Below are 20,727 nucleotides of genomic sequence, written 5' to 3'. Positions count from 1 at the left end.
GGTAACTTCAGCCTTGAGAAGTGAGGTCTTTGGGTTGTCTTCCCACTCTCCAGGTCACGTTGTCAGCTGTTCCTTCCTTCCTGGGCCTTGGTTGAACTTGTCACCAAGGGGGAATCCATTTACTCACTCCTTTGCCTGATCAGAATCCATACATAAATCTATTGTGTCAAGCACATTTGTACATAGGTTGCCATCATCATATTCAAAACATTTCTTTCAACTTGAGCCCTTAGTATCCCCTCATTTTTCCTCATGATCCCTTAGTAATTTATAAATTAGTATTCTTTTTCATGCCTTACACAGACCACTGTCTCCTTTCCCCCTCTTTTCTGTTGTCCATCCCCCTCGGGGATGAGTTATATGTTGATCAATGTGATCAGTTCTCCCTTTCTTGCCTCAACCTTCCCCTTCCCCTCCTGGTATCGCTACTCTGTTTATTGGTCCTAAGGGAGGTACCTGTCCTGGATTCCTTCTTGTTTGTACCAGTGTACAGATCTGATCTAGCCGTATTTGTAAGATAAAATTGAGGTCATGATATTTGGGGTGGGGTGGGGGGTGGAAGCATTAAAGAACTAGAGGAAGTTGTGTGTTTCATAGGTGCTATACTGTACCCTGACCGGCTCGTCTCTTCCTTGTTGCCCTTCTGTAAGGGAATGTCCAATTGTTTAGAGATGGGCTTTGGGTCTCCACTCCTTATTTCCCCTCATTCCCATCGACAAGATTTTTTTGTTTGGGGGGTTTGATGCCTGATCCTGGATTCTTTTGATACCTCATGATCACACAGGCTGGTGTGCTTCTTCCGTGTGGGCTTTGTTGATTCTCAGCTAGATGGCTACTTGTTTATCTTCAAGCTGTTAAGACCCCAGATGCAATATCTTTTGATAGCTGGGCACCATCAGCTTTCTTCACCACACTTGCTTATGCACACATATTGTCTTCAGCAATTGTGTCAGTGAATGTGAACCTCACAGAATGCCTGGTTGTTAGAACAAAATGTTCTTGTGTTGAGGGAGTACTTGAGTGGAGACTCAATGTCCACCTGTTGCCTTACTACATACCAAATAAATACATGTACATAGATATATTTCCCTATTGTTATATATAAATATATTTATATATGTACATGCCTGTATTTAGACCTTTATAAATGTACTTTGCCTCCTGTTTCTTTCCTCTATTTCCTATTACTTTCCTCTTGTTCCACTACCATATTCAGCCTTCATTCATAATTCTCATTTGCTTTGCCCTTGATCAATTCCAAGTAGGCACCCCATGCCCTCCTGCCATCGATTTTAGATCACTTGTTGCTCCTTTGTTCCTGGGTTTATTGGCATCCCCTTTTCTTTCCCCTGCCTCCCCCTTTCCCATGTCCCCTGGAAACGTTGGTCCCATTGTTTTCTCCTCTGGATTGTTTATCCCACCTATCCTATCTAGATAGACATGCAGTGACAATAATGAGCACAAAACAAGACAAAGCAAAACATAACAACAAAAGATAACAAAAACAAAACAGCAACAATAACAGCATCTAAGAAAACCAACAGCATAAACTGAAAAGCCCATACATCGTTCCAGGTCTGTATGTTGATTTTTATAAGTGTTTTCCAGTCGAGTCTGATGGGGTGCCATGACCTGGCCCCAAAAGCCTATTTTTGGTATTCCTCGGGGTTCTTGTTGCTTTGCTTTCCTTGCTGCTCTGTTGCACACCGTTAGTGTTTGACCCCAATGCGGTGGGGTCAGATCAGGCAGTTCCCACACTGGGGCTCCAGGGTTGTCCTGCATAATTCTACGGGTCAGTGAGGGCCATTGTGTCTTATGGTGAGGCCAGCCTTACTGTCAGGGATTTTATCTTGCTTGGATCCATAATCCAATGTTCATGAAAGTCAAGAGATCAAAAGACAAGCTTGATTCGGTGTATCTCCTGAACAACATCTGTTTAAAGTGTTGAAAAGCAAGAATGTTACTTTGAGGATTAAGGTATGCCTAACCCAATCCGCATATGCATGTGAAAGTTGTACATTGAATAATGAAGACTGCAGAAGAATCATTGCATCTGAATTGTAGTGCTGGAGAAAAATTTAAAGTTTCAGGGACTGGTAAAAAGACAAACAAATTTGTCTTGGAAGAAGTAAGACCAGAGTGCCCTTTAGAGGCAAGGATGCTGAGACCTCTTGTTATATATTTTGAACATGTCTGGGAAGAATATTCCCTGGAGAAGGACATTACACTTGGTCAAGGAGAAGAACAGTGGCAAAGAGAGAGCTCCTCAAGGAGGTTGTTGACTCCCAGGGCTGCTCCATTGTTCTCAAGCCCAGGACCGAGTGTGAGGCTGGTGCAGGACCATAGAGGATTTCCTCCCGTTGTGCCTAAGGTAGCGATGTGTTGGATCAGATTGGATGGCAACTAACAGGTAGCACATTGAGATCTGAGTAAATGAAGGAAATACAAAAATAACAAAGCAAACAAATATATATCTATTCCAATTTACTAATTTGTTCTTTCTCTCTACAATACAATCTCCTTTCTTCATACACTATTCCAGTTTTGGTGACACTATCTAACATTTATTTTAATGAATATTTAACAGACTTTTTGAGACTTTCATGACAGTTATTTGTATAATCATGCAAATGTGAATATACTTTTTTATTTGCAACTGCTATTATCAAATTATTGAAATAATATAAAATTAGAGTTGTGGAAAAAGTTGATTCTCTACTAATCATAATAATACAAAATTTACCATATATTCAGCAGTGTTTTAAAGTGTTTGGTTAAGAACATTAGTGTGAGGGGAACTTTTAAGGGGTACTAAATGTTGCATTCAAGTATAAAGAAATAATAATGTTTATAGATAAAGATATATTATCCTTTAAATAATGTAAAGATACATTTTTAAAAATTATAATGTGCACTAATTTTTAGTATTTATTCCCTTTGAAAACAGCATAGTTTCTAAAAATTGAGACCCTCATTTAACTACCTCTCATTATTAACCATGGGAATGTGAAACTATTTAACATGGTGATGATTTAAATAATATTATATGTTAAATATATACAAATATGATGAACTAATGATAGCCTTTTTGTTTATATTAAATGTCGGTTAGGTGCTATTTAAGTTTCAACTCACAGGGATCCTATGTACAACTGAATTCAATCCTGCACCATATTTAAAAGTGTCCTTTTGTTTGAACTCATTGTTGCCATCACTGATGTCAATCAAACGTGTTGAGAGGTTTCATCTGTTTTGCAACCCGTCTAACTTAACCAAGTGTGATGTCCTTTTCCAGGGAATGGTGTCTTCTGAAAACATGCCCAAAGTACAGGAAAGTAAGTATCAAAATCCTTGCCTTTAAGGAGTATTCTGACTATACTTCTTCAAGGACAGATCTGCTTCCAGGCAATTCATGGGACATTCAGTATTCTTTGGTAGAAGCATAATTCAAATGCATTGATTCTTCTTTGACCTTCCTTTTATAATGTCCAACTTTCATATGCATATGAGGCAACTGAAAATACAATGGCTTGAGTCAGGAGCAGCTTCCTCAAAGTAATGCTGTGGTAGTTACATAATCTGTTGTCAATTTGAGACTATTAAGAGTGAAACTGCAACTATTAAGTTGGAGTGTAGCCCGTCAATCAGGTTGCAGCTTGATGACCTCATTTGGAGGCACTCAGGACATAAATTTCTCACTGGAGACAGGACACATGTTCTCTCCCTGTGAGAAATTCCTGTTGACAAGACACATGGAGCTATGCTGATGGCAGCCAGAGCCTTGGAGCCACGTGAAGACCCTTGCCAGATCTAAGATGCTTTCACCTATACTGGATCCACAAGACTTTCCACCCGCTGGCCTGTGATCTTCTTGCACCTAGTATAATTGCATGTGTTGTGTGAATCTGAAGAGGAATTTACAGACTGGTACTGGACATATGGGCTAATATCAGACTTATGGTCTTGATGTGGACTGGGCTGGGATGTTTTCTTAATATACAATTACTCTTTATGTAACGCTCTCTCTTACACACGTATGAGTGCCTATGTGTCTGTTTCTCTATTCTTCCCAGACTAACACAAACAATAGGTTAAACAGGTCTTGTGTGGCAGGTATACCCAATGCAATGCTTTATTTGATCTCTTGATGGTCATGAGCATTAATTGTGGATCCAAGTAAGATGAAGTATTTAACTACTTCATGCTATCCTCCATTTATCATAAAGTTATCTATTGGTCAAGTTGTGAGAATTTTGATCCTCTTTATATTTTATATTGAGTTTTAATCCATACTGAAAGCTGCGTTCCTTTACTTCACCAGCAAATGCTTCAAGTGCTCTCAGCAAGCAAAGTTGTGTCATCTTCATCTGAGTAGTTGTTAATGAAAGTTCCTCCAATCCTGATGCTGCATTCCACTTCATATTAAATATGAAAGCTCTATATTAAATATGTTGTTGTTAAGTTCCATCCAATCAGTTCCCACCCACAGGACCTTATACACACTGCATGATCCAGAGCCATCCCAACAATTGTCCCCATGCTTGAGCTCGTTGTTGCAGCCATGCCATCCACCCATCTCATTAAGGGCCTTCCTCTTTTTCACTTCCCCTTGACTTCACCAAACATGACATCCCTCTCCAGGGGCTGGTCTGTCCTGACAACATGTACAAAGTATATATAAGAAGTCTCACCATCCTTACTTCTAAAGAGCACTCTGTTCTTACTTCTTCCAGGACAGATTAGTTTGTCTTTATTTAGCAGCCCCTGGTACTTTTAGTATTATTCTACAGCACCGCAATCAAAGGCCTCAATTTTTCTTTGGTCTTCTTTATTCAATTTCCAACTTTCACATGCATATGATACAAATTGAAAATACTGTGGCTTAGTTCAGTGCACTGTAATCCTCATGGTAATAGCCTTGTTTGTTATTACTCTAAAGACATCTTGTGCTGCAGATTTACCCAACCCAAGGCATCTTTTGATCTATGACTGCTACTTCCATGAGCCTTGATTGTGGATCCAAGCTAAACAAAATATTTGACAGCATCAACCATTGCACTGTGTATCATGATGTTACTCCTTGGTCCAATTGTGAGGATTTGGGTCTTTTGTTACATTGAGATGTAATGCATCCTGAAGGCTGCAGTCCTTGGTCTTCATGAGCAACTGCTTCCCAGGCTCCTCACTTTCAGCAGTTGAGGTTGTGTCGTCTGCATACCATTGGTTGTTAATAAGCCTTTCTCCAAACCTGATGTCACAGTCTTCTTCATATAAGCCAGCTTCTCTGATTATGTGCTCAGCATGCAGACTGAACAAGTGTTGTGAGAGGACACAACACTGGCACACACCTTTCCTGACTTTAAACCGTACAGTATGTTCTTGCTTTGGTGGCACATGTTCAAATTTCACAGGAGCACAATGATGTGTTCTTGAATTCCTCTTCTTCTCAATGTTAGCCATAGTGTTTTTTTAATGACCCACATAATTGAATACATTAGCATAGTTAATAAAATACAAGTAAACAATTTTCTGGTATTCTCTGATGTGAGCCAAGATCCATCGAACATTAGCAATGATATCTCTTGTTACAAGTTCTCTTGTGAATCTAACCTGACCTCTGACAATTCCTTGTCAAGGTAATACTGTAACTGTAGTTGGTTGATCATCAGTAAAATTTTACTTGTATATGGCATCAATGATATTGTTATGTAATCTAATATGAACATTCTGTTGGGTCGCTTTTCTTTGGAATGTCTAAAAACATGAATCTCTTCCAGTTGTTTGGCCAACAAGCTGTTTTTTTAGATGTCCTTGCATAATTAAATATAGAATATTTGAATTACCAGAAATTGAATTGCTTCAAGATATTATATCAGATTCATGTCTATGATACATTTCTAAAAATCAGTGATTTACCTATTTCTGATTTAAGGATCCAAATAATATGCCAACTTTGTATTATAAATTAACAATAACCCATGATACTGTTAAAGCTACATAATAGTTTATGTATGTTACCGTATCACTACGCATGGTCATGATTATAAGTACCCAGTATATTCAATGAAAAAATCATGAGATATATCAGTTATTATATGCTCAAATATTTGGACATGGAAATACTATGCTTGTGAAAATAACACCTAAAATCTTGTCTTGAGAAATTATACAACAACGGGACATATTATGGTAAAGCATTCTTTAAAGAATTATCATATGTGTGAAGTTTATTTCTCTCAATATAAAACAACTTCTTTCTATGAAAGCACATTTAAAACATTTAAGATGTTATATATTCTCATATTCCTATATCCTAATTTTGAAACACACCCATTTAAAATTCTGCTTAAAACACAGATTTTATAATTATCACTTTGAAATAGACATATGAACTCATATTTTAGCTCTGTAAATGTTAAAATCACTTGTTTTCTAAGAATTTTTTCCTCTGTGCGTAATCTATTTGTACATGTAGGTCTCACTGACAAAGCTGTTCTTTTGTAAAGTTATGCAGGGGGAATATTTTTCTGTAGACTTAGTTTTGTTTTCATAAAAGCCAAGGAAACTGATAAGTAGTTTAACAACTTTCTTAATTACACCTTCAAACACTTTATCGCAAAACACTCATTTTATATGTAAAATGGTGAAATGCTATCTAAAAATAAATATTTGGAAGATTGTTTTAAGACAAATAGTGTTTCCTCAAAACTCTTTTATTTCCATTGTTTATAGTGTCTGCTATCAATCATGTCAAACGTGTTTAGATTCAAAATATCTCTGTAGCACAAAACATCTATTTTAGTGCAGGTACTTATCAGTATCTTTATGAAAATCTTCCTAAGTTTCCAAAAACCTGTAGGATATTTTGCCTGGTGAATAATGTCTCCTGAAAAGATCAGCATCATGCTAATTCCTATGAGGCAGAGGTTAAGGATGTCCCCTTTGTTCAACTTCCCCTAATGGCTTTACCTCTCCATCATCCCTATTACCAGCCTCTCCTCCTGCCTATAGTAATAACCCCTGGATTGTTTTGGATTCTGTACTTTGCTGAAATGACTCACAGAACTCACAACTGTCAAGCAAATGACTAACAGACACATGAGCTGTCAAGGAAATGGGTCACATTTGGGGACATTGGCATGTCCCAATGGACATTTGGGAATGCATGGGTCAGGTGTCACACTCAAGGTTTTTTTTGGCTCACTTGATTGTATGGGCTAACAAACCCAACTCAGCGCATGCAGTGGCACGCTCCTTTTCCACTGGGCATTGGAAGTTGGAAAATGAGCACAGACAATATGTTGCTGTCTCCAGTTCCAAGAACAGGAGTTAGGTAGTGGGGAGCCAGATGCAGGATCCAGGACAAAAACAGACAGAAGTGGACCAGAGCATCCATATATATTGAATATAAACCATATCCTCAAATGAATCCTTAGATTTGTAAAGCAGTGCATGATTGTGAAGGGTGCTGACTAGGGTGAGGGTATTTACTCTCTATGAATGTGACAACTCAGATACACTACATTCTACTCTTGCCTCATCAACTTAATAGACAACTCACTGCAGAATGAATTTACACCCATATCCATGGAGGCACATCATGAGATGGACAATTACATTATTTATATGATTTCAAAAAACATAATTGCATAAGGGCGAAAACACTGAAAATGGTGGACAATTCAAGTGAAATAAATCATAACCATCAAAAATTCCATCTGCCTTATTTGCTTTAGCAGCAATCTGTCTGCCCGTATTTGGCCTCAAGCATCTTATTTACATAATCTTATCCAACCATTGTGCAGGGATCACAAAGTCTATGGCCAGAAGAGCCATCTAAGTACTTTCCTGGATACCAAGGCTACCCACAGGACAAGAGTACATGATGTATAAATAATACAGTGTTAGTCCTTCTCTATGGAGTGGCTGGCAGGTTGGGTTAGTAATAAAGCTCTTTGACCATTATACTACCAGGGTTACTAAATACCAGACCAACTAAGAGACACTTGAACAATTATTTTGCTAGCACGTTTGTTTCTCCTGGAGACTCCTAGAATGATCCTGCCTTAGAAGGATAAAGATAGGGTCACATGCCACGTTCAAAATATTTCTTTTTAAAAGAAAACAGAATTTAGTAATCATAAACAAAGATAGTGTGTTAAAATTTGGTCCAGCATTAACATTTCCCAACTTGGTCTATATATGGTTTAAGTATGGAACAGGAATAAGGAATCAGACATTGTATTTTAAAAAATATTTTATGATATAAAAATCTTTCTGGGCCAAAGAAATGTTCAATTTTGGATATTCTAAATAATAGAAGATAAAAGTAATATTGTATACCATTATTTTCAATCATCTGAATAAAAGATGGAGAAAATTTGTTAAGGTTTTAATGACGCATTTGTACTCTGTTTTACTGGCTCTTGTGAATGGAAATTGGTTTGATGGCATTTGGTTCCATGTTTTGGTTGATGTATCTGTGTTTAAAACTATGACCCTTAGACATGCCTGTGGTGTGAACATCACTGTATCTTCTTGACACAAATTGCAGCAGGACAATAGGTCTATAAGCAGAAGAGTCTCCAGACATTAGAATAATTCACCATATGAGTTCAAAAGGGCTGTATTTACTCAGGAACAAAATTAAGATGGGTTAAGAAAGATGGAAATCAGAAACAAAGAGGGATAATTGATGTCATATTTGGGGGATTGCAGTGAATGATATGAAACAAAATGTGCATAAATTTCTTAATGGGAAACTTCTGCTCAGTAATCTTTACCCAACTTACAAAAAAAAAGTCTCCACAACCACAATAAATTTATCTGTAACTATTGATAAAGTTTGTTTACTTCACAGTTTCTTATTTTTTAATCAATATTATAAGTATACATGTGCTTTAATAGTTTCTTAGTTTACAATGTTTTCTGAGACCTCTTATTGTGTTCTTTAGTGCTTGTTTCTAGGCGCTGTTGAGTAGATTCTAATGCCCAGTGGTGACCCTACAGTGCATTTATACTAAGTCTTATATGGTAATTATGAGTGGGAACTCACTTGATGGTGCAACAAAAGAGAATACTGCTGAGACTTGTGCTATTCTCAAAATTATCATTTAATCCAGCCCATTAGTACAATCCAAATGCATTGATACTTCTTTAGCCTTGTGTTTTTCTGTCTTTAGTACTGCTTTATCTATCTAGGGTTTTTTCGCCTTTCCATAACAAACTTCGTGGATTAGTTTTTCTATCTCAGTGAATAATGGAAGAATTATATCTACAGATTTCTTTGAGCACTTTGATATTTTTACCACAGTAGTATTTCACAGCTCTGAACATTTTATGTTGCTGTTAGGTGCTACCAAGCTGATTCTGATGCATAGTCACCATATGGAGATCACAAGGAAACACTGCCCAATCCTGCACTTTTCTCGGATTATTATGTTTGAATTCATGGTTGAGGCACTATGTCAATCCATTTTGTTGAACTTCTTTCTCTTATTTGCTGATTTTTCACTTTACTAAGATGTTCATCCTCAGGGACTGCTATTCTGATAACATGTCCAAAGTACACACGAGAGATGAACCCTGCCATCCTCACTTCTAATGAGCCGTTTGGGTGCACCTCTTCCAAGAGAGATGTGTGTTTTATTTGGGCCCTCCATGATACTTTCAATATTCCTAACCAGGACAAGCAACCCAAATGCATCGATTCTTCTTTAGCCATATGTGTTCAATATCCAACTTTCATATGCAATGGGAAGATGGAAAATCTCATGGCTTGGGTCAAAACTAGCACTTTAGGGATATCCTACTCTTCAACATTGTAAAGAGCTTTTGTGCAGCAGATATGCCCAGTGAAATACTTTCTTTCAGTTTTGACTGCTGCTCCCATGAACATGGTTCCAGATCCAGGGAAGATGAAACTCGGACAACTTCGGCGTTTTCTCCACGTATCATAATGTTATCTCCTAGTCCAATTCATTTTCTTTACGTGGAGTTGCAATCATTCTGGACACCACAGACCTTGAGCATCACCAGCAAGGGCCTCAACCCTGATCATTTTCAGTAAACAAGGTTGTTTTCCATACATATCACAGAGTGTCAATAAGACTTTCTCCAGTCCTGATGCTGCATTCTTCACATTCTTCTCAGCATATTTGCTCAGCATACAGATTGAATAATTATGGTAGAAGGATACCACTATAATGAACACCTTTTGTAGTGTTATATCATGCACTATTTTCTCGTGTTGTTCAATAAACTGTCTCGTGATCCATAAACTAGGTCCACATGAGCACAATGAAGTATTCTGGAATCCCTTTCATTGTTATATCATCTATAACTTGTCATGATCCACACTGTCTACTATATCTGCCTAGGCAATATAACACAAGGAAACGTCTTTCTGGTGTGCTCTGCTTTCAGCCAAGACTCCTCTGGTGTCAGCCTTGACATCTATCCCTTCCTCACTCCATGCCCTCTTCTGAAATTGGGTTGAGTGTCTGGAAGCTACTTGTTGTTGCAATGTTCTGACCATTGTTGAATTATTACCAGAAAATTTTTACTGGTAAGCGATAGTAATGATATCATTTAATAACGTCTACATTCCATTGTTTCATGTTTGTTTGGAATGGGTACCTGTATGGGTCTCTTCCCATAGGTTTGACAGGTAGTTTTCCCTCATAGGTTCTTAACCCTATAGTACTTCATGAAATGGCTGAATGTCCTTGTCTGCGACAGCAGCACTGTGCATTCCTTCCATTTTCTTTTGATGCTTCTTGTATCATTCAATATCTGGCATAATATCTTTCAACCCTTAGCTTGGATTTTTCTTATTTTTCAAGTCTTTGGACATTTCATTATAATACCTTTTTCTTCCCTTGGAAATGTTTTGCTTGGTTCTTTTACTTCATTTATCCAATTTGCATTAGCTACTTTATGGTCAAGGGTAAGCTTCACTGTCTCTTCTGATGTCTACTCTGAATTTTTCTTTCTTTCCTGTATTTTTAATGACTGTGTTGGGCTGGGTTTTCTAGAGAACCAATTTCAGTGACTTTCATATATGTATAACAAATATTTTATATCAAGAGTGAAATTCATTGCAAGGTAGTGGCTCAGCCAAATCCGTGGGTCCAACACTAGCTGGAGCCTCCTTCAGACGCATGTAGCTAGAGGTCGATGGTGCACAAAGGTGAAGCTGAAAGCAGGAAGATCACAGGTATGTGGGTGTAGAGTTGTGTGGATCCACATTTGTCAGGAATGTGGGAGAGCGCCAACAGCTCCCAAGTCAAGAGACCACATGAGCCAGTGGACCCAGAAGCCTGGTGGAAAAGCCGATCAAACAGGAAGGGTGGGGTAAAAGAGTGCCCCGTTTTCCAAAGTGAATCTTATAAATAGGCCACAGCCATCAGATGTCACCATTTGGCTGTGACCTGCACCTTATGGGAGAGGGCTTACTGTCAAACCACAAAATACCCCAGGCAGGTCAAGTGGACATAACCCAAGTGGACCATAATGATGACAATGACCTTTGCTTTCTTCATGTCTGATATTATTGGATTCATCACTCATCTTGGCAGGTCTTCTGTCATTAGTGTTTAATAAGTCAAATTGATTTTGGAGATGACATCAACATTCAGGTGGGATATACTGAAAGTTGTGTTTTGGCTCTCATGGACTTGTTTTGTTTGTTTCAACTGTAATCTGAACTAACATTTGAACAATTTTTTGTCTATTGTCTATTCCACAGTCAATCCATAGCTTTATTTTGGCTGCTGATATTGAGATTCTCCATTAACATTTCCCAGAGACATAGTCAATATGATTCCTATATATTCTTTCTGGTATAGTGCACATGCATAAAATCCACTTATGTTGCTGAAAAAAGATATTTGCAATGGTGTTGCTGGTTTGAAAAATTCTATGATATCACCTCTAGCTTCATTTTAATCACCAAAGCCATATTTGGAAATTACTTTTCCTTAATTTTTGTTTCCAATGTTTACATTCCAATCACCAATAATTATCAATGTATCTTGATTACATGTTTGAGCAATTTTAGCCTGAAGATATTTTTGGAATTCTTCAATTTATTCATAACTAACTTTTGGTTCATAGATTTTGGGGTAATAGTTTCACTGATTGGATTTCCTTATATGCATATAGATATTATTCTATAATAGACAGCATTGCTCAATGTTTTTATCAGTCAGATATTAGTCAACTTTTGTCAAAATGCTTTTGTCAAATGGCAGTCCTGATACATGAGCCCCACAGATTGGAAGTAATTCAAAACACAATGGGAGAATCACTTTATCAAAGCAGAGGTGTCTTAATGATGTGGATGGAATAAAGCTTTGGGGACTTTCATTTGTTGATGTAACACAACTTAAAGTGAGAGGAAACATCTAAACCATCCATTAATAAATATGTAATTTCATAGACTTTGCACAGAGATTTGTCTCATGTACTTCGGACAGGTTATCAGACTAAACTTGAACAGGACATGCTATTTGATAAAGTAGAGAGTCAGTATATTAAAAAAAAGAGAGAGAGAGATATCCTGAATGAGAAAAATGGACCATTGGGCTCAACAATGGGTTCAAACATAGGACTGATTGTGAGTGTGGCACAAGAGTCAGCAGCGTCTTCTTCTGTTGCACATGGGCTCAGCCTGAGGCAGAACTGAGTCCTTGGAATCTACCAAGAATAACTGCTGTAGTTTTGCCCAGAATATGGAGTAAAGGAGGCTCCCTATGATAGCATGTAATAAGAAAAAACCCAAATTGTAAAAAGTATTTTGTAATATGTAAGCTTGTAATATGTAGCCACATTTAAACAAATATTATGAGACAAATGACTTCAGACTAATGGTCTATCTATTGAAATTAAATAATGTTTACTAAAGTAGTTATTCTTTGATTGTCTTTTATCTAAATTGATTGATAGTCCCCAAATCATGGCAGGATTGAAAATGCAAAGTTTTATAAACCATGTTGAAGGTGATAAATGTCTAAGCAGAAGATAAAATCATGGTTTCAGAATTTTAAGTATATAACCTCAAAATATCTTTGTAAAATACATACCAGATTAAGAAAGTTGCCTTCTCCCACAAGGTTATTGTTTTCACATCCTGTGAGACTATGGCCATAAAACTAAATTAAGAGTAATAGTTGAGTAGAATGTACGGGATAAGAGGAAAAAATAACAAAAACCAACAAAGGCTTGAAACTGTCTAAAAATCATGAAGTACTGCATGGAATTCCAGTTACAAAAAGAACCAACAATCAAATATTTAAAAAATAATTTAAAGAAAAATAGAAAAAAAAGTTAATCTAAAACTTCCTGTAACTCTTCAATTGTTAAACCATACTTACTCCATGAGCTTTCACAACCAAAAGCAGACTTCTAAAGTTTTAGATATAAAAATGAAGGACAGAAGACAGAAGAGATCATTACAGAGGACAAAACCAGGTCCGGCCCAGTGCGTTAGCAAGAAAACGATTCTACTGCCGCCACTATTTGTTCCGATCATTCTTGTCAATCTGGAGTTTAAATAAATGCCTGGGTGTTGAAAACCCACAGTTCTCAACAAGTGTGTTTATGGCTAATATTGTGTTCCATTTCAATCTTTATATAATCATGACACTTTAGATAGATAACATTTCATTCTGTCAATAGTGTGCTATGCATAAAGCCACTTACAGACTATATTTGTGTACCTAGATTGGTTGGAACTCAAGCAAAAATTAAAGATTTACCTCTCTTTGGATATTAAAGGGAATTGATGCACCTACTTTAACTGTATGTGTAGAATATTTTATTCATATGGATATGCAAAAGAGTGGACACTCTCCAGTTTATTTCCATAAGTACTGTCTTCTAAGAAAATTACAATTATATCAAAGATGACATGGACACCAGTTTATGGAAATATATCACAAATTATTATAACACAACATGTCACTCCTATTAAATGTTCCACCTTTCTGCATACTTATAAATTTTATAATTCAATTATTGGGCACAGAAACCTTATTTATAATAGATCAAAACTTTGCCTGATTCTGTCAAACCTTTACAGTTCTTAGTATACGTGAGTCATTTTCTGTTGAAAGTGGTAATAAATTCTATTCTGACTAATGAGATTTAAGTGAAAGGATTAAAGGTCGAGGACATTTTTCAGTGGCAAGGGACTGGGTGGCTCCTGAGAAAAGAGAATTATTTTTGATCCAGAGGAAGATAATAGGAATCTAGAACCCTTTCATATAGTTACTGCCTTCTTTAAGTGGTCTGCTAATGCTGGCAGTTTTGTTCTGCTAATGCTGGAATACTTATTAAATAATTGAGGATTACAGAAAATACTGAAACTTAAATCTCTATCTGTAAATGTGGGAGAATGTGAGTATAGGTTGGCTGACTGCAGATTCTAATCTCACAGGACCATTGCTTGATTGCCTGTGGGATTCCTAACAATAAGGCTATGACACATGATATCAAACACAGGCAGAGTCTCATGTAATAAATAAAAGGTGAATGAGTGTTAAATAATGTCCCAGAATGATATTGAAAATATGTACGACCAAACTTTGTCTAAATATTTAAAAAATTTCATTTAAATATTTTTGTTGACCTAAATAATCCAGAAAATATGTGATAACACAAAGTTATGTTCTTTTTATGCAAAATGTGATAAAGCAAAAGTTATGTTCTCCTTATGCATAATTGTTTAAAAAGAGAGAGCATAATATGTTAATGAATTATAAATTGCATTGAACAAATATTGAGGCCATAGAATTAATTTATATCTAGAAAATTCCTTATGAATATGTAATTGAAAAGTGTGTTAAAAATTTTTTTGAGAATTAGTAGACTGGCCTCATTTGAAGAATTACCTATTGCAAATATTATGGATGGACTCTAAACATTAACCGATACTGGAAACCTCATGAAAAGAAGTAGAACACTGTCAGAAATGTGCCAGATTTAACCTCTCAAGTCGAAGGCACTCGAACGATGACTGAGGAAGAGCTGCCTTCTGAATGCAGCATCAGCTACGGGAGCCTGAAGGACTAAAGCCCGGTAGAGTAAAGCCTTTAGAGTCTTCGTTTGCTGGTGGGGCCTGACTCAAAGTGAGAAGAAAGAGCTGAAAACATCAATTAATATCAGAACTTGGACTCTGATAAGTATTACTTTAGGACAATTTGAAGTTGTAACAAGTGAAATGGATCAAGTACAAAGCAGTCTTCTAAGCGTTCAAGAGCTGAAATAGGGTGATATTGGCCATTTTGAATCAGGCAATCCTGTGGTGTACCACGGCAGCAATGAAAGACCCCAAAGGGATGGCATTGCATTCATAGTCTGAAAGGACATTTCAAGATCTATCTTTAAGTTCAATGTCTTCAGTCAGAAATTGATCGACTGTGCACTCACGATGTATTGCTAGTTAATGGTGATTGGAACGCAAAAGGTAGAAACAAAGAGGAAGAATCAATCATTGGAAACCAGGGCCTCCGTGATAGAAACAAAGTTGGAGGTTGCATGAGAGAACTGTGCGAAATCAAACATTTCTTCATGGCTAAATCGTATTACAGCAACATAAAAGGCAACTGTACACATCGACTTCTCCAGATAGCATTCACAGAAATCAAATAGACTGCATTTGTGGGAGGAGACAACGGAGAAGCTCAATATCAGCCGCTAAATTGAGACGAGCGGTCAATGGTGGAACAGACTATCAACTGCTTATATGTTAGTTCAGATGAAAGCTATAGAACATTAAAACAAGTCCACAGAAACCCGATAAGACTTGGAGCATATCCCACCTAAATTTTGCAAACATCTCACAGAACGATTAGACAAATTGAACAATAAAGACAGAAAACCCAAAGAGCTAGAGATGGCATCAAGAACATCCTAGATGAAGAAAGCAAGAGGCCACTAAAAGGACAGGAAAGAAAGATAATACGTGTCAGAAGTGACCCTGAAACTTGTGTAGTGGTTGTAGTGGTGATTCCCATGGACTGCAGTTCAAAACCACCAGCAGCTCCACGGGGGAAAGACTGGGTTTTCTAACCCTGTAAACAGTTACAGGCTTATAAGCCCACTCGGGGTGATTATGAGGCAACAGTGACTCGATGGCAGTGAGTTCTGAGTTTTGGGTGTGCTCAGGAACATGGAAGAAATTCTGAAGTCAACGAGCTGAACAGAAAATTTCAAAGTGCAGCTCAAGAAGACAATGTTAAATATAATGGAATGTGCAAAGACATAGAGTTAAAAAAAAGAAAAGAAAAGAAAGAATATGCTCAGCATAACTTGAACTGAAAGAATTCAATAAAAATTAAATCTTTGAGTTCCAATATTGAAAGATTCTATGGGAAAAAATATTAGAGGAAACAGAAAACATGAAAAGAAAATGGAAAGAATACATAGTCACTGCACCAAAAAGAACTAGTCTATATTCAACCATTTCAAGAGGTAGCATATGAGAATGAATCAGTGGTGCTGAAAGAAGAAATTCAAGCCACACTTAAAGCATTAGCCAAAAAGCAAGACTACAGGAATTGATGGAATATCGACTGAAATGTTCCAACAAGCTGGTAAAGCTTTGGCAGCACTCCCTTCTCTAAGCCAGGAAATTTGGAAGACAGCTACTCGGCCAACTGACTGGAAGGGATCCATATTTGTAGCCATTCCAAAGAATGGTGACCCAACAGAATGCTCAACTTATAGAACAATTGCATTCATATCACATGCAAGGAACATTTTGCTAAAGATAATCCAATGTCAGTTGCAGCAGGATATTGACAGGGAGGTGGCAGAAGTTTGGACCAGATTCAGAAGAGGACATAGAACAAGGGATAGCATTGCTGGTGTCAGGTGGGTCTTGGCTGAATGCAGAGAATGCCAGAGGATGTTTGCTTGTGTTTTATTGACTACGCTAAGGCATTGGAATGTGTGGACCTTCGCAGCCTATGGAGAGCCCTGAGAAGAATGGAAATCCCAGAACACTACCACATGCTCATTTGGAACCTGTTCTTGGACCAAGAGATAGTTGTGGGAACATAACAAGTTCAACATAAAATCAGGAAAGGTGTGGTCACTGCTGCATCCTCTCAACTAATCCACTCAATCTGTATTCTGATCAAATAATCAGAGAAGCTGGCTAATATGAAGAAGAATGTGGCATTAGGTTTAGAGGAAGGCTTGTATCAACCTGCAATGTGCAGATGATATAACTTTGCTTGTTGAAAGTAAGAAGGATTTGAAGAATTTGCTGGTGAAGATCAAGGATTGCAGTCTTCAGTATGGATTACAACTCAAATAAAGAAAATAAAAATCCTTACAACTAGATCAGTGGCTAACATCATGTTGGTGGGTAAAATGCTCATGGAAACAGAAGTTAAGACATAAACCAATGTATTGCATTGGGTATATCTGCTGCAAAAGATCCCCTCAAGTGCTGAGAAGCAAATCTTCAACCTTCAGGACTAAGACATGCCTGAAATCAAGGTGATGAAGAATATTGGAAATACCATGGATTGAAAATAGAACACACAAATGTGTCTTGGAAGAAGTACAGCCAAAATGATCCTTAGAGGCAAGAATGGAGAGACTTCTCTCATGTATTTTGAACATGTTTTAAGAAGAGACTGGTCCCTGGAGAAGGACATCATGTAGGACCGCAAAAAAAAAAAAAAAAAAAGGAGAGAAAATAAAGGAATGCTACCAGTATATGCCATATTTATTGAATGCTTACAGTTTAATAAGAAAACAAAGCACTTTTAAAATTTGACACAAAATGTCCCATCTCTTCCCTTTTTCCACCGGTGGGAGGCAGGGAGGAACTCCAAATTTGCTTTGAAAGTGCACAAAAAAGGTCCCCAGTTTGAAATCACCAGCTACTGCATAAAGACGAGGCTTTCTACCCCCATAAACACTGACAGGCTCAGAACCCACCGGGGCAGCGTGACCCCGTCCTGGAGAGTCACTCTCAGTCTGCACTGGCTCACTGGCAGGGAGCAAGTCGGAAACAGTTACTACCCGCAATTAATACATCGTTAACCCAAGGGAAGTTATATAGAAAATGTGCATTAACACACTTAATGATAATAATAGTGGTAAAACATGTCAACTAGGAAATATTTTAATTGTCTTTAGAGATAAAATATTTGATGATTCAGTTCAACAAACACTAGTTTGCTTTGCTATGTAGATGACGTCTAACTAGGAAATAGGGGTAAGGTAAGATTGTATTATGACGTAAACATTTTACTTGTGTAATATAAATCATTCAAAAAATAATACAAAGTCATTAATTTTATGCAGTAAGCAATATGTGATACTTTCTGCCTTTCTTGTTTTATATTAGTGGTTTTAGTAGTGGAAGGATCAAGTTTATTGATTCAGACATATAAAACAAAATTAGTATATTTTAACAATTCCAGCCTAAACCTTTTTGTAGTTGACCATTTTGCATTTCCAAAATCATATTGCTTTCTATTTCAATTTTCATATTTTGCTAAAGAAATTACTATACTTGTAAAAGGAAAAGTAATTAATATTAAAGAGTAGGCTGAGCATAATCTCAAAGTATATTATATTCCATCTAGTATATTCCATCTTGGATGCCTTTTTCTTGGACGTCTTTGAAAGAATAAATATTACTCATTTTTAAATAGAACAAAACAAAATTTACTTTTGGGGTCTTTTTGGTGCTTTCTAAAATTTAAAATGCATAGATGAATTTTAGTGATCTCATTAGAACTGTTTTTTCTATACTAGAATTATTTGCTATTCCATAACACTAGAATTATTTAGTTATTGCTCATCGATTATTTCTATTAATGCCAATGGTTTCAAAACAATAAAATAGAAAAATGTTTAAATTGCCTAAATGGATGATCCAATAGTAAAGAAATTGTAGTTATTTTATCATTTTGAAAATTTTCATCATGATTTAACCAAAGTAAGCTATCATTTTATAAAAGGTTCTTATGGCTTAATTTGTGATCCCCTTCACTTTACTACATAATGGTAATAACATAAAATAATTGTTGATGTTCTAATCCCTGGTACATGTGAACCTGACGTTGGACAATCAGGTTATTGAGGCTATCATACTGAAGAAGATTTTGTCTTAATAGCATAGTAGCATAGCATAACTTATTAAAGTATACTTAGACAAAAGAAAAACTTACCATCTCACTACAGAGGCACAAGAAAGCAAGGAACACCATGCCCACCTGGCGTACCCCAGAAGGTAGGAAAGTGGCATAGAACAGTTTCCCTTCCAGAGGTATAAGAAGCTAGCAACCCAGGGAAGGTCCTGATTTATACTTCTAGCTTCCAGAATAGTGAGGCGATTAAAGGTCTGCTTTTTCAAAACCACCTACTTTGTGACACTGACTTCAATGTGGTGAAGAAAGCTGATGGTGCCCAGCTATTAAAATATATAGTGTTTGGAGTCTTAAAGGTTTGAAGCTAAACAAGTGGCCATTTAGCAGGGAAGCAACAAAGTCCACATGGAAGAAGCACAGCAGCTGTGTGATCACGAAGTGTCAGTGGGATAAGATATTAGGCATCAGAAGACCCCAAAAAACAAATATATCGATGCAAATCATGGGGTCAGAGTGGAGACTCAAAGCCCATCTGTAGATAATTGGACATTCCCTCACAGAGGGGTCACAAGGAAAGGACAACACAGCACAGCACTGAAGTCACACAGCATTCCTCTAGTTCTTTAATGCTTCCTCCTCCCCACTATTATGACCTCAGTTCTACCTTGATAAACCAGCCAGACCAGAGCACGTACACTGGTACAGATAAGGGCTCCAGACAGATGAAACTCAGGACAGATAAACTCAGGAACAGCGATTTGAGTCATGAAATCATGAGTGTAGGAGGAAACTGGGGGAGGAGGAGGAGAAACAGGAACTGACTACAATGACTCACAATCCTCCCAACTCTCCAGGGGGACGAACAACAATAACATGGATGAAGGGAGACAGCAGCATGTAAAATATGAAAATAATAATTAGTTATAATTTATCAAGGGTCCAGGAAGATGGGAGGGTAGGGGAGGCAGGGGGAAAGGGGGAGCTGATACCAAGGGCTCAAACAGAAAGAAAATATTTTGAAAATGATAAAGGCAAGATAGGAATAAAGGTGTTTGATACAATTGATGCATGGATTGTTATAAGAGCTGTAAGAGCCCCCAATAAAATGTTTTAAAAAGTCTTGGTGTAGCATCATTTCAGTTCACTTGATTAAGCACAATTGATAATTCTAAGTTTTCTGTTCTTTTCTCCCTCTCATCTTACAGTTTGTTTGTATAGAGGTGAAACGGAGAGAAAATATTTGAAATTATTAATGCAATTCAAAGATGACAGCTAAAAGGAGCATCACAGACTCTTGATCAATGCAGATATCATCCGAATGATATGAAACTAGTCCTGTATGCATACATGCAAAAGGTAACAAATGAGGAATGATGAGCAATGAGCAAAAGAGTAACGATGTCCTATGAATTATCATTAATTGCCAGTTGGAAGGAGCGAGTTTGCTTAGACTTAGAAATTCAATCTGATGGTATTGTAAGGTTACATGAGGTTTCAGATGGGTATTCAAAGTCCTCTTGGACTGAGTGGTTCTCCTGCCTTTGTCTATGGCATGCAATAAACTCTTTTGCAAGAGACTTATGATATTGACAACCTGGGAACTGGTGTA

This window comes from Echinops telfairi, unplaced genomic scaffold, assembly GCF_000313985.2.
Source record: "Echinops telfairi isolate 266 unplaced genomic scaffold, ASM31398v2 ScPeMD7_11;HRSCAF=52, whole genome shotgun sequence".
Classification (NCBI taxonomy): domain Eukaryota; kingdom Metazoa; phylum Chordata; class Mammalia; order Afrosoricida; family Tenrecidae; genus Echinops; species Echinops telfairi.
The sequence above is the reverse complement of the archived record's forward strand: the minus strand, read 5'-3'. Positions refer to the sequence as shown.